At 38.6% G+C, this 13,945-nt stretch overlaps 1 long non-coding RNA gene across 1 annotated transcript in view; it reads left to right on the top strand.

The window, feature by feature from the left end:
* The window catches only part of LOC140527814 (uncharacterized), a 57,410-nt gene extending 43,680 nt beyond the window's left edge, over positions 1-13,730 (top strand). Inside the window, exons 3-4 of the long non-coding RNA XR_011974935.1 lie at positions 12,697-12,788; positions 13,565-13,730. This is a non-coding gene — a long non-coding RNA (uncharacterized lncRNA). The remainder of the gene's footprint in view (positions 1-12,696; positions 12,789-13,564) is intronic.
* Positions 13,731-13,945: the final 215 nt, after the last annotated feature.

The raw sequence follows: 13,945 nt of genomic DNA, 5'->3' as shown, positions 1-13,945 counted from the left end.
CCTTCATGGCATTAGCTATCACTCCAGATTTGGTGTCATCTACAAGTTGATAAGGATGCCATTTATGCAAATTGATAAGGACTCCAATTTATTGAAAAGTGTTAAACAATGTGGAGGCAAACATAGACTCCCTAGGCACTCCTCTGGGGACTGCCTTTAAAACTGATATAAGACCACTCTTGTATTGACTATTCAGTAATGTCTGAATCCATTTCAATTAAGCGATGACTCAATCAACAAATGTTTATTAAATTGCTATTTGTGGATGACATTAGGTATAGGTTCTGGGCATAGGAATATAAGAGTGAGATAACTCTACTCAAAGAGCATACATTCTACTGAGGGCATATAAAATGTACATATGTTTTTGTACTATTGTCTAACCAACATTTCTGTATCATTTTCATATAAATCACATGAAATAATTTATATTTAAAATCTAGGTCAACTATATCAGCAGCATTCCTCTAATCTATCAGTTTAATAACTTGTCAAAAAGGAAATATGATTAGCCTAGAATGATTTATTTATATTTTTGATGGAGCCATGGTGATTCTTTGTGAACTCTACCTACTTTTTTTTATTTTTATTAACTATCTCTTGAATAATCCATTCTAGTCTTTTCCTAGGAACTGAGGTCAAGCTCATTGTCCTATCTATAGTATACAGATGTGACTCTCTACCTTTTTAAAGACAATCAAAGTGTTTGGCCTTCTTTAGTCTTGGAGCACTGCTCCTGTTGTCCATGATCATTCATATGTCATTTACAGAGTTTCAGTAATAAATTTTGTCAGTTATTTTAATGTCTGGATAATGGAATCATCTGGGACAGCTGATGAATTCGTTAAGGGCAACTAACTATATTCTTCCTATTGCCTTACTTTTCTCGAGTATCAGCTTATACTATTTCTCCCATTCTTTCCACTGCAAAGGTGATTTTGTTTAGACTCTTTAGCAGAGAAAACAAATAAAATAAGAATTTGAGAGTCTGTGCCTTTTATCTTTTGTAAGTGATCATCACCCTGTTCTCCATGTGTCCTAGTCCTATCCCTTCTTCAATCTTCCACTTCCCTTCTTTCCCACGACTGTTATCTTTGGAATATATCGATGGAATACTCAGGCTATCCACCTCTTATCTCTCATGTTACCACATGACCAGCTTTTTTTTTTTCTTCTCATCCACATATTTCTATGATGGCAATTCCAGGTGCAACTTAACAAGGATGCATAATGCCTTAAACTGAAGAAGTGATTTAATTAAAAAAAAAATTTGCCTAACAAACATTAATAACCATTTCAACATGGATGGATATAATAAGTATTTATTAAGTTTCTCCTATGTGCCAGGCACTGTGCTAAGTGCTGTGTAAATATCTCATTCACTCCTCACAACCACAACACAGGGTGGTAGGTATAACTTTTATACCCTTTTTACAGTTGAGCAAACTGAGGCAAACACAGGTAAAGTGACTTGCCCACTGTCACAAAGCTGGTAAGAGGCTGAGGATAGATTTAAACTCAAGTCTGTCTGAATTTCAGGTCCAGCACCCTATGCCCTACAACATCTAGCTGCCTTTGTTGTGCAAACCATAACAGAAATCGCAGTAGCATATGAGCTTCTGTTATGTATAATTTTTAAGTGTATGATAAATATAACACGATGGGATCACAGCTATACTGGTAGTTTATGTCCCCTTCTGAATTTCCTTCTGCTCTCTTCTGTGTATAAAAACGTGGTCTCATTGATATTTCATTGATATATCCTCAGCAGTTAACATAGTACCTGGCGTATAGTAGGTACTTAATAAATATTGATTGATTGATTGATTTCTTCTGGGTTTTTTGCGTCATTGATCCATTTTGCGTCACTGCCCATTAATTCTCCACTGCCCCCCAACAGAAACCCTGTGTAAGTAAATTCAAGGAAAGTGAATCAACATATTAGCCATGTCTCTAGATATATGCCTCATTCTGCACTTCTAGACCATAATCTTTCTGTCGAGAGGTGGGAAACATGCTTCAAAAGTAGTCTTTTTGAAGTAATAATTGGTCATTGCACTGAATTCTAAAGTCTTTTTACAGTTTGTCTTTATTTCATGCTGTATTCCATGTAAATTCTTCTCTTTGTGCTCCTTACTTTGACTCCATCAATAAATACTTAATAAAAGTACCTACTATGTGCTAGGCACTATGCTAAAAATTGGGGATGAAAAGATAAAAGTGAACCTCTCTCTACCTCAAAGAGCCCCCATTTTTCTGGGAAAACAACATGTACATACAATGTACAATGTACTATGTACATACATGTACATAGGACATACAAATCTTCCCAGGTTTGTTCAAATCTCGAGGCAGTGATCGATGATGGAAATTTTGAAATCTGTAACAGACCACTTTCTCTGATTTTTATTTTGCTCTGCTTTAGATAAATGGGTTTCTATATTATTTTTAACATGAGTGCTCATGGTGGAACTGGTATGTGGTGGGAAAGAAGTCAAGGTTTAGATGTAAAGCTTGGGGTGCTCCTTCCCCTCAATAATGAAAAAGCAATCAGAAGTTAACTTGAATCAGAAAAGCACATCCCTTTGACAAATAATGTTGAAGGGAGCAGATTGACCAAACTGTATGGTGCCAACTTCCAGCTTCCCCACCTGGTAGGAATAAGTCTCCCTTGGAGAAGGATGAGGGAGAAGAGGGTGGAGATGTTTATTTGGCTTCTACTTGAGGCACACTCTGGGTCCTATGCCACAAGAGTGGGAAGCCACTTACAACATGTGAAGGGCTTGTAACATAATATTAAAGAAAGACTGACTAGCTGCTTTTGACTGGGTCCCTCTGGTTTTAGTTTCTCTAAGGAATGATCATTTATCAATTGCCTGTTCCTCAATTTTTAACTTCAGGAGTTAAATTCTATCATGACTCAGCAGTCATTACATAATCCAAACTAACCAAACTAAAAAAGGGACTGTTTTAAAAACAAGAAAGTCAAACTAATCATTTACAATGGGAGATAAGCTGGTTCCTCAGTTTCCTTATTTGTAAAAGCAATCTAGTACTTTGGACCTAACTCACAGTATTGTTGTGAGGAAACTTAACAGTGTTATAAAAATTTGAATGATAAGTACGATTGACTGGTTGTTGCAGTTGTTACACAAGGTAAAACAAAACAAAAAACCAAAAACAAACGGCATGAATTACTTACACTGTGCTCTTCTCCTGATTGATAAATCCATTTAGGAGATCAAGATGTAAAACTAGGAAGTAATAATAGAAATATTCTGTATATTAGAAATATTATATATAATGCCATTATTCATAACAAACAAAATATCATGTATAATAGAAAAATTAAAGGAGATATGGAACTAGAGAAAAAAGAACTGGATATTCCAATCCAATTGTGATACCTGATGTACTGTACTTCTCCACTCTAGGAATAGTTTCATTTAAAGAACTGGTGTCAGTTGGTCATTAAGAATCAGGAAATATCAAGGTCAGTTCAGACTAGCTCCCCAGAGCCAATAATTATAAATGCTCCAAATTCAGCAAACAGTATGTCAAGGCTTGATTTATCTGTGTTGATTGTTCAGACTTAAGAAAGTGGTGAAAAATATTAATAATACAGATTAAATTTAAAAGTGTGTGGCGCTTATATTTCTTTTTTCTTTCTTTCTGGAGAACCAGCTGTTTAAACATTTATCAGCTAAGCATTTATGGCTAGAGCACCTGAACTGACAGAACTTGGAATCATAGAACCACAGAACTCAAATCTGGAAGGGGTCGCAGTGGCCATTTAATTCAGCCCATACACAAAAACAGTTTCCATATAGTATGTCCAGTAGGGACAGACACAGAGCTTACCAACTGTGATGGCAAGCAAAATAGGAACATTTTGTTGTTTTTGTGTAATCAAGTGCCAGGTTGAATCCTGTCTTTATCAATCAAAGGTCTTTACCAGGAGTAAAGTACAGAAACAAGAGTTTTTTAAACTAGAAACAGTATATGTACTTGTATTGTTAATGTGATTAAAGACTTCCCCCCCCCCATTAATGGGCCTACCCCTTAAGGGGTGTTTGATTAGGGAAGATTTGTAGGAACACCCACAGTTTTTGTTAATGAGGCACTGGTTCTCAAGAGTTGGGATACCCTCTGGCTCTAAAAACAGGTATAAATACTCTGAGGGTGAGGCTTTACTTTGGGACTTAAGTTTTGGTAAGGTTTCTAGGAAGTTGCTAAGGATCCCTCCCCGCCCCAGCCCCAGATGTCGTGCTTCCCTCTCTGGTATGGTCCGACAGTTGTGTCTGTCTGTTGAATTATGATCAGGCAGAGGAAGCCATGTCTGTTGGCTTGTAATTTCTTTGTATTTCTTTTGAGATTCAGGGTGTTGATTCCCCTGAACTAGATGAATGATCTATGCGCTTGGTTAAAGGATTGATACATGTCCTTGATTAAAGTGATTGTTAACCCCTTGAAAGTTGTTTTCCTTTTATGAATGCATATCTAAGAACCTGTGATAGTAGGCCCCCTGTGCATGTTGGGGTGTTTACTGCTACACCAATCCATTGATGACCTTCTAGGATGGAGAGCCCATAACTTTTGAGGCAGACTATTCTATTTTGGGACATTTCTAATTATTGGAATTGTTAGAACAATTGTCCTGACACTGACCTTGAAACTGTAATTTTGTTGTCCAGTTGCATCTGACTGACCCCATTTGGGGTTTTCTTGGCAAAGATACTGGAGAACTTGGCCATTTCCTTCTCCACATCATTGTACAGATCAGGAACTAAGGCAAAGAGGGTTAAGTGATTTGCTCAGGGTCACACAGCTAGGAAGAGTCCAAGGCCAGTTTAGAGCTCAGAAAGATGAACTTTCCTGACTTCAGGATGGGCCCTCTATCTACTGGGGTACCTAGCTCCCCTGAAGCTGCCTCTTTGCAAATTTTAACCCATTCTTCCTGGTTGTGACTTCTTGGAGCAGATAGATGAAGTGCAATCCTGCCTTCACATATTAACCCTTCAAATGCCTGAACATAGATATCATATTTCTTCCCTATCTTTCAAACTAACTCAGCCTTCTGTTCTTGAGGCAAAATATGCCCAGTTCCTTTAAGTGATCCTTAAATAACTTGGACTTAGTATCTTCACTATTCTGACTGCTGTCTCCCAGATACTCTCTCATACATCAATGTTCTTCTTAAATAGTGAACCCAGCCCTGAATACATTACTCCAGATGAGATCAAATGAGGGCAGAGAACAGAGGGACCATTAATTCCCTATTCCTGGAAGCTCTCAGTCCAAGATGGTGCCAGCTTTTTCTTCCCACAGTCTACTGTTGACTTATATATTGAGCTTGTAGAAAACACTAGAAACTTTAGTGTTTTTTTTTAGAACAACTGATAGCAAGGCTTTCTTCACCTTATACTTGTGAAATAGGTTTTTTGTACTCATGACTTTAAATTTATCCATACTGAGTTTGATCTTAATAGAATCAGCCCCATGCTCTAGCCTATCAAGGATCCTTTTGGATCCTGACTCTATCATGTGCTTTGTTAACTCTTCCTCTCAACTCTGGGTCTCCTGCAGACAGACAAAGTCACAGGACATAGTTCCATTTCTTGGCTGGGTTCCTTACTGGCTGGGTGTCCCTGTATGTCATTTAGTTTTTCTGAGGCCTATGTTCCTCATCTATAAAAGGAAGGTCCATTATAGATCTAAATCCATTGTTTGTTTTTATGCAGGCACATCAATATTCTTACATGTTTCATTCCTTTTCCTTTAGATTCCATGCAGACTACCATCCTTCTATTTGATAGTGGTAATGGGGGAGTGGGTGAGGGTGGGGATGATAGTTGTTTTCAAGGATTTAAAGAACTCTTCATGAAAATGGATTAGACCTGTCCTGCTTGGCATCAGAGGGCAGAATTAGGAGCAATGGACAGAGTTTTCAAAGAGGCAGATTGAAGCGTGATATAAAGAAAATAATAATGATAATAACGTTGGCTAATTTTTATATCACTTACTATGTACCAGGCACTGTGCCAAATTATTCATAATTATTATTTCAATTGATCCTCACAACAACTTTGGGAGGTAGGTGCTAATACTATGCCCATTTTAAAGATAAGGAAACAGAGGCAAACAGGTTGTGTGACTGGGCCAAAGTCACATAACTGGTAAGCATCTGCCCTCAGGTCTTCTTGACTCTATCCAGGGAGCCATCTAGCTGCCCCAGGTTAAAAGCATGAGAGTGTGTGTGCATGTTTATTTATGCACATATGTATACATGTGTATGTACATATATGTATGCCAACATGTGTATATGTATATCTATGCATACGTGTAGATATACAGATGCATGCATACATGTGTATCTGTTTATACATTCACACAATGTATGCATGTGTATGTATATATATGTATGTGTATAGATATATATGTATGTATATGTGGGTGTATGTGATCTACATGAAGGTGAAACAGACTGCCTCGGGAAGTAGTGGATTTTGCAGTCAATATCTAGGGTAATGTGACCAGGACTTTGTTCTATGGTGCTAACTACTGGGGTGCACTTACAGAGAACTACATGGTAGTTCTCTGGCTATCATGCTTGTACTCATGACTTTTACTTAGCTACCAAGCTCTACAGATCCCATCATCATCAAGTTACTCTTTGTGGGCCTCCCTTCTCACTACATTGGTAGGACAACCCCCAATCCTGATAGATGGCCCATCTTCCACTAGACTCCAGAGCCCTGGTTGTTCAGGATCATTGTCAATGGCAGGTGCTAGCCTTTCCAGCAACAGTCTCAAAGTGTCCTTGGGAGTCCATATCTCCCTTCCCTACCTCCTCCATGGATTTGCCCCAGGGTCTGTAATTCTGAGCTACAATCCTGCTAAGTTTCCCTTTAGTAGAGGTCATCAGACAAAGGCTGGGTGATTGGCATGTGACATGCTGTAAAGTAAATTTTTTAAGTATAGGTTGGGTTAAATGACCTCTGAGGTTCCTTCCAGCTCTGAGATTTTGAAATTCTACTGGGACAACATTATTCTAGACATGTCACAACGTCACACCTGACTTTAGGGATCAATTACATGCCTGTCATGCTTCTCTGAGGAAATCTAGGAGACCCCTGAGGCATCCTGATTGTGTGCTGGAGGCCAATTGTAATTGAAAAGAATCACCACTTGTATGTTACCCAAAGAAACCTTACCTTATGAACAGCTGAGTAGTTGACAACTTTTTTCACCTTAGTTATATTTTATAGTGGAATCTTCCTTCCAAGTTTCATTGGCAACCCATCCACACACATCTTCAGCACTGGCTACTTCTACAGCTGGACAATTTCATTCATTTCATGACAGTTATATATTGAGGGTGACATGTTCCAGAACTTGTTCCCAAATTAGAGAATGTAATATATATGGGATTTTATGGATTCTTATGTACTAGGCATACTAGGGTTATAATATACACACTATAATTCAATTCAGGTTAAATCAACACATTTTTATTAAAAAAGTTTCCATGCCAAGTGCTGAGAGACAAAGATGGATATAACACAGATCTGCTTTCAAGGAGCTTATGATCTAAGGCAAGGGTTGGCAAAAGTCCACAGACAATGTGGTTTCTTAACCTTGATTAAGTCCTTTGATGAACCACTGACACCCCTTCCCCCTCCCTCCCCCCCCAGAGATCAGTAGATAGATTTCAGGGGATCTGTGAAGTTGGATGGGAAAATTTTTTGATAATTGGATTTCATGACAAGTGATTTACTTTGTAATCTTATGTATTTTATGCATTTAAAAATTTTATTCTGAGAAGGGATTCCTAGACTTTACTAGAATGCTAAAGGGGTCCCTGATACAAAATGGTTAATAAATACAGAAATTCTAATGGGAAAGATATATCTCTGTCTTTATCTCTGTCTCTATCATCTCTGTTTAACTGTATCTGCATATATATATATATATATATATATATATATATATATATATATATATATGTATATATTTACATCCATACTCCTCTCTGTGTATCTATATCTATCTACATCTATACAAACCTCTATGGCACAAAAAGAGGGAAATGGAGACGTATAAAAAAGAGATCAAGGCAAAGCACTTGAAAAATTTGAAGAGATCATTTTCACCTTGTGGGGTCAGTGGACGCTTCAAGGAGATGACACCTTAATTGGATCTTAAAGGAAAGGAAGGATTTACAAGTCAGGGAAGAAGAAAGAAGGAAATCCATTCCTGTCATTAAGAGAGTATGATTAAAAGTTCCTGGGGAATTGGAATGTAGGGAACAGTGAATGGACAGTAGTCTAGATCCCCTGGAATGCAGAGTATGTAAAGGTGAGTAGTGCGAAATAAAACTGAAAAGACAAACTGGAACCATATTTTGGAGGGTCTTGAATGCCAGGATCAGATGGTATAGTATATTTAGTGGGCATTGAGAAGCTACCATAAGGTTTTGAGAAGTGACATAATCTAAGCAATGCGTTGGAATATATCTTTTGTGACACTCTCAGCTTTTTGTGGTATGCTTTTTTTATGTTATAATGTTTCCTAATGATTCATTCTGTTACTATTTATTGATATATAAGGATGCCAGGGGATCACAGGGACATTTGGACAGAAGATTTGAAATTGGGGCTTCCAGGGAATCTTTGATTTTTGATCTCTATAACCATGAAGCAGTTTTTTTTTTTTTACATAAACACATGTGAAGTTTTATACCAGTGTCCAGAGTTTTAAATAATCCCCAGCATTTGCATAGCACTTTAAGTTTTCACAGTGTCCTCTATTGTCTCATTTCAAAATTTTCATAATATCTCTGTCAATTACCTATGGCAGATAATATTGATCTTGTTTTACAAATGAGGATATCAGAGTCATAGAGGTACAGTAACTTGCTTCATGTCACTGAGTCAGGACCAAACCCTGTAGTAAACCTCTCAAAATTCTGATTTTCCACTGGATGCCTAGTTCCCAGGCTTAGATTGGTATTCATATTATGTTTACAGAGTTTCTATGGAAGAGTCCTACCTAAATAATCTTCTGATAAAGGCCTAGTCTCTAGAATTTAAAGGGCGAGTCCCTCTTCTCTTCTCCAACCATGGAGTGGAAAGGAATATAGGAAGAGTTTCTTAGTGGGAAGAGAAAGTCAGGAGAAGAAGCTCATCCCATGACCACCTCCCATTCCAGTAGCATATTTTGGTTGAGTGGTTCCTTCTCTTACCAATAATAATACCCCAGAGATGCATGAGTCAATCACCCTATAGAGGTGTATGTTGCAATTGGCACAAGAACATTGAATTTGCAGTTGGAAATTATCTTGTCCAACCCCTTCATTTTATAGATGAGGCAATTAAGAACCAGAGAGGGAAAGAGACTTGCCCAAGATCACACAGCTAATTAAGAGAACACCTGAGATTTAACTTTCTTTCAACTGTACTATACTGCCTCTCCTCTTTGTTTCCTGCCTGAACTTTCAGGAATTTTAGTAATATAAGGATTGGGGAGAGCACAGTGTATAAGAAAAAGATTAGTATACGATATAGAGCTCTTGCAATGTGTCTTCCTTCCTTCTTTCCTTCCTTCCTTCCTTCCTTCCTTCCTTCCTTCCTTCCTTCCTTCCTTCCTTCCTTCCTTCCTTCCTTCCTTCCTTCTGTAAGTAAGGTGGATTTTTAATGTACATTTTTGTGAATTTTTGTTATTCTTTTTAAGATATTAGTTCCCAGGATCCATGGCCATGACAGTCTACTAGTTCCTAGGCTTATGACTTGAAAACAATCTCACCACACTTGCACGTCATATTATAATTCTAAGATAATGTAAGCATTTGAGTTTAGTTGTAAACAGACCAGTGCACATGTCTGTTAATCTATGAATCAACTGAGCACTGGTCAGTAAGTGGTGAATGGGAATGCCCAAGAGGAAACTGCATGTGTGTGTGCCTTGACTGGCCTCCATCAAGGCTTAGGGAGGAAATGTACAAGCTGGAATGGTGTGTGCAGTTTGATCACTCCTCAGAGAGACTTAGGGGATACTGGAGGAGTTGGAATGCCTGCCCCTGTGAGAAGAATAATTAGGGGATGCTATGGGGGTTGGTGCTCCCATAATCAGCAACTCCATTGAGAATAATAAAGTAATTAATTAACCTCTTATTACATCTCTGATGCTATCCTTTTGGCTTCCCAGATCAAGAGTGAACCTGCTAGAAGCTGGAGCCCCAAAGCTCCCACTCCTATGTCTTCTGCCTGACATACGATGTAGTTGGTGTCTCCCATGTTACCTGCCCTATACCATCCTTCTTTCCTTGTTTCCTTCCTTCCTCCTTCTTCTTCCTCTTCCTCTCTTCTTCTCCCATCTCCTCTTCTCTCCAATCCTTCTCTCCCTTCCTTTATCTCTCCTTACTCCTCCCTCCCATCCCACCTCCTTCCTTCTTTCTTGTCATTTATTTGAGGGCAGACAAGTCTCTCCCTGGATGTCTAGTAGATACTTTCATCCCCAGAGTAAATATCTTCTTATTGGTTTTTCAAAACCTGTCTTTAGCATCTTTAAATTGTTTGTTTTGTTTAGACCCTACAGAGCTTTCACTGACGTATAGACATGTCATAAAACTGAGGTTGTAGCTCAGCAGTTCATACTCTTAGCACTATCCATTTGTCTCAGTTTACTTAAGAAAATTACCTTATAATTAATATTTCTGATGATTTTTGTTACATGTGATATTCATTAGCTTTTAAAAAGCAATTACCACCTATAGACCTAATTGCTTTCTCTTTTATGTCTCAGAGTTTTAAAGATCCATTTGAGTCTCATTTTACATTGTAGTGTGAAAAGGCAGACAGTGTCACATAGTGTTCAGAATTTCATTGTTATTTAGGCATGTCTGCCTCTGTGACCTATTTGGGGTTTTCTTGGCAGAGATACTGCATGGTTTAACATTTCCTTTTCCATCTCATTTTATAGATACAGAAACTGAGGCAAACAGGGTTAAATAATTCACCCCATCTCAAATAGCAAGTAAACGTCTGCAGCTAGATTTGAACTCAGGACGATGAGACTTCCTGACTCCAGGCCTGGCACTCTATCCACTGTACCACTTACCTGCTCCCTTAAGAGTCTTCATATACCACATGATCTACAAGACCCTAGGAGAGCCACCAGTTGTCTCTTGTGTTTAGAATACTGGACTAGACATCAGGACACCTGGGTTCCATCTTTGCTGTTCGCTAACACTGTGACCTTATAACTTCTCCAAACCTCAGTTTCCCTCTCTGGAAGTTGGAAACAAGATGATTCCCAAGATTTTTCTTATTGTAGTGCAGTGGCTTCCAATATTCACCATAGAATTGGCTATATACCATGCGGCAAATAACATCAGAAGTCAAACCTGTACAGCAACAGATGGGCTGCTTCATTGCAACCTGAGTAGAAATAAATGACTTTTCCTTCCAACGCATCTAGCATTGCCTTTTGATATGGAAGGCCATCACCTCTGTTCTAATGAGCAGCAGATAGATGAGAAGAATGACTTTATTATTTCAAACTGCAGCCACATTTGAAAGTCTTTAATGAAAACTGCCCTCCATGCATGACCTTAACCTGGCAGTTCTTATCAGTCCCAGAAACCTGGCTCATTAATTAAAATTGCCCTTGAACGAAGCTGCATCCAAAATGATGATCAGCTGGGGAAAATGGCCTAGTGAGGAATAGGCCAGAATCTGGGAGAATGATTATGAGCTCACATCATTGCACACCTGGACAATTAGAACTCCCACTGCTCTCTGGCGGCCTGCTTCAAGTCCCATAGAAGCAAAAGAATCTACAGTTTCTTTTAGGCTTTGTTCATTTATGTCTAATTCTATAATAGTGCCCTGTCAAGAATAGCTGTTTCTATGTATCTGTCTATGAGAACAAATAGGTAAACATTCTGTAGGCTGGCACATGTCATCATCATCATCATCACTTTTGATATTATTTATTTCTATTTCTATTTTACTTACTTTTATTATTATATAACATTATTTTATGTTCATTTATATATGATTTATATCATACTTATATGCTGCTTGAAGTTTCACAAAATGCTTTGTCTTATTTAATTTTCAGAATGATTCTGTATGGTAAGTCCTAAAAATATCATTTATTCTTTTTTACAAATAAGAGAATTGAGGCAGAGAGAGGTCAAGGGATTACCTATGGTCATGCAACTTGTAAATATCAGAGGAGAGGGAGTTTAATTCAGATCTTCTTGACTCTGGACTAGTATTCTCTCTATGCCACCACCACACTGGTGGGGGCCATGGGGAGGGAGAAGAGCTACCCTTTCACAAAGGGGCAGAGAACCAAGCAAGTTGTCTGCAAAAGCAAGGCTTTAATTAAGCCTTTGCATTGGTGTCTTGATCCCTAAGACATTATTTGGACTCTGGGGAATGATATTTTGTGAGCAGCTCCTGGAATGCAACGCCAGGACTTCTCTTAGAGGCCAGGGGTTGTTGCTCTGAGAAACAACCCCTCTTTGAGGGGTGGATTGACTTCTGTGATGGTTCATTGTGATCCTGCCCATTCTTTTCAAGGTATCTTACACCAGCTACATGCATTCTTTATCCAGCCCCTCCCTTCTGAGTGAGAGTATTTGTACTATCAGAGGATAACTGATAATACCTCTCCTTTGTCCCTCAGCTGGAGTCTCTACCTACCTGACCTACGGTGTGAAACTGAGAAGAGTGATTTAAAGATATGGCCATCAAATGAAGCCAAGATCATAGGCCACTGTAGGTTTTTCCTTTATTCCATATTTTTGGGCATTAGTCATAGATCTGCTTTTAAGTTATAACTTAAAAGTTTGATTTCTATGGTGTTGAAACATGTGGTCATTTATTCAGTTGTAAGGCACCTTGGTGTTAATTGGAATCCTTTCTTTCATTCCCCAGACCCCTTCTAGAAATTGTCTTTCCCCAATCCCTCCTTGATCCACTCCACTTCATTTATTTTTCAAGAGGCTTAGGTTGCCTTTGAGACCCCTTCTGTATTCAGCAAGTGAAACTGAGCTATGTTTCCAAGCCTCAGATTCATTGGTTCCCCACCCTCCCTGAGGGAGATCCAGTAGAGATGTCTATCTTATATAATACTGCTTTATAGCCCTCCTAAATGCTTTCTTTTGGTTATTTCCAGTTTGGGGGATGATAAAATTGCATTTCCCCCTGAAATTTCAGTGCAGTCTCTGTATGCTCTATAAATACCAACCCATGAGGAAATCCATTAGGTAGTCAGCAGCTGACCTCCAAGAGAGAGGCTTCATGGCATCTGCATGGGTTATATTCCACAGAGCATCCTTTTGACAGGTCTTGCAGGTGGTGAATATAAATAGAGTCTGGTCAGCATGGATTATGAGGATGAGCTGAATGAATTGAGCCAGCATTCAACAAAAATGAGAAGCCTCAGTGAGAACAATCATGATAGTTATATAGTCATTAAGGTCTTCAAACTGATTACCTCCTGGCAGTCTTGTCAGGTAAGCAATGCTAGTATTATTACTTCTATTTTACAGATGAGGAAATAGACTCTCCGAGCCTCTGCCCCTGGAGCCAATGCTCTTTCCTCTGTAAGTTTTGTGTAGTGCAAATTTTGTGAAGAGACTTGTCCAAGAGAAAAAAACACCTGCTTTGGAGTCAGTGGCCCTAAATGCTAAACCTTCCTTGGATCCTTAGCATATGTGTGACATTGGGTAAGTCACTTAGCTTTTCTGAAGCTCAGTTTCCTCATCTGTAAAACAAGGGTGTTGGGCTGAGATCCTTTTAAGTTCTGGGTCTATGATCCTCTGATCTGTGATTCATTACTACCTCCTTGCTTCTTCTGAGTTCAAAATCTACCTCTGATACTTACCACTTGTTTGAGCTTGAACACTTACCTTCAGTTTCCTCATCTCTAA

This window comes from Notamacropus eugenii, chromosome 1, assembly GCF_028372415.1.
Source record: "Notamacropus eugenii isolate mMacEug1 chromosome 1, mMacEug1.pri_v2, whole genome shotgun sequence".
Lineage (NCBI taxonomy): Eukaryota > Metazoa > Chordata > Mammalia > Diprotodontia > Macropodidae > Notamacropus > Notamacropus eugenii.
The sequence above is the reverse complement of the archived record's forward strand: the minus strand, read 5'-3'. Positions and strand labels throughout refer to the sequence as shown.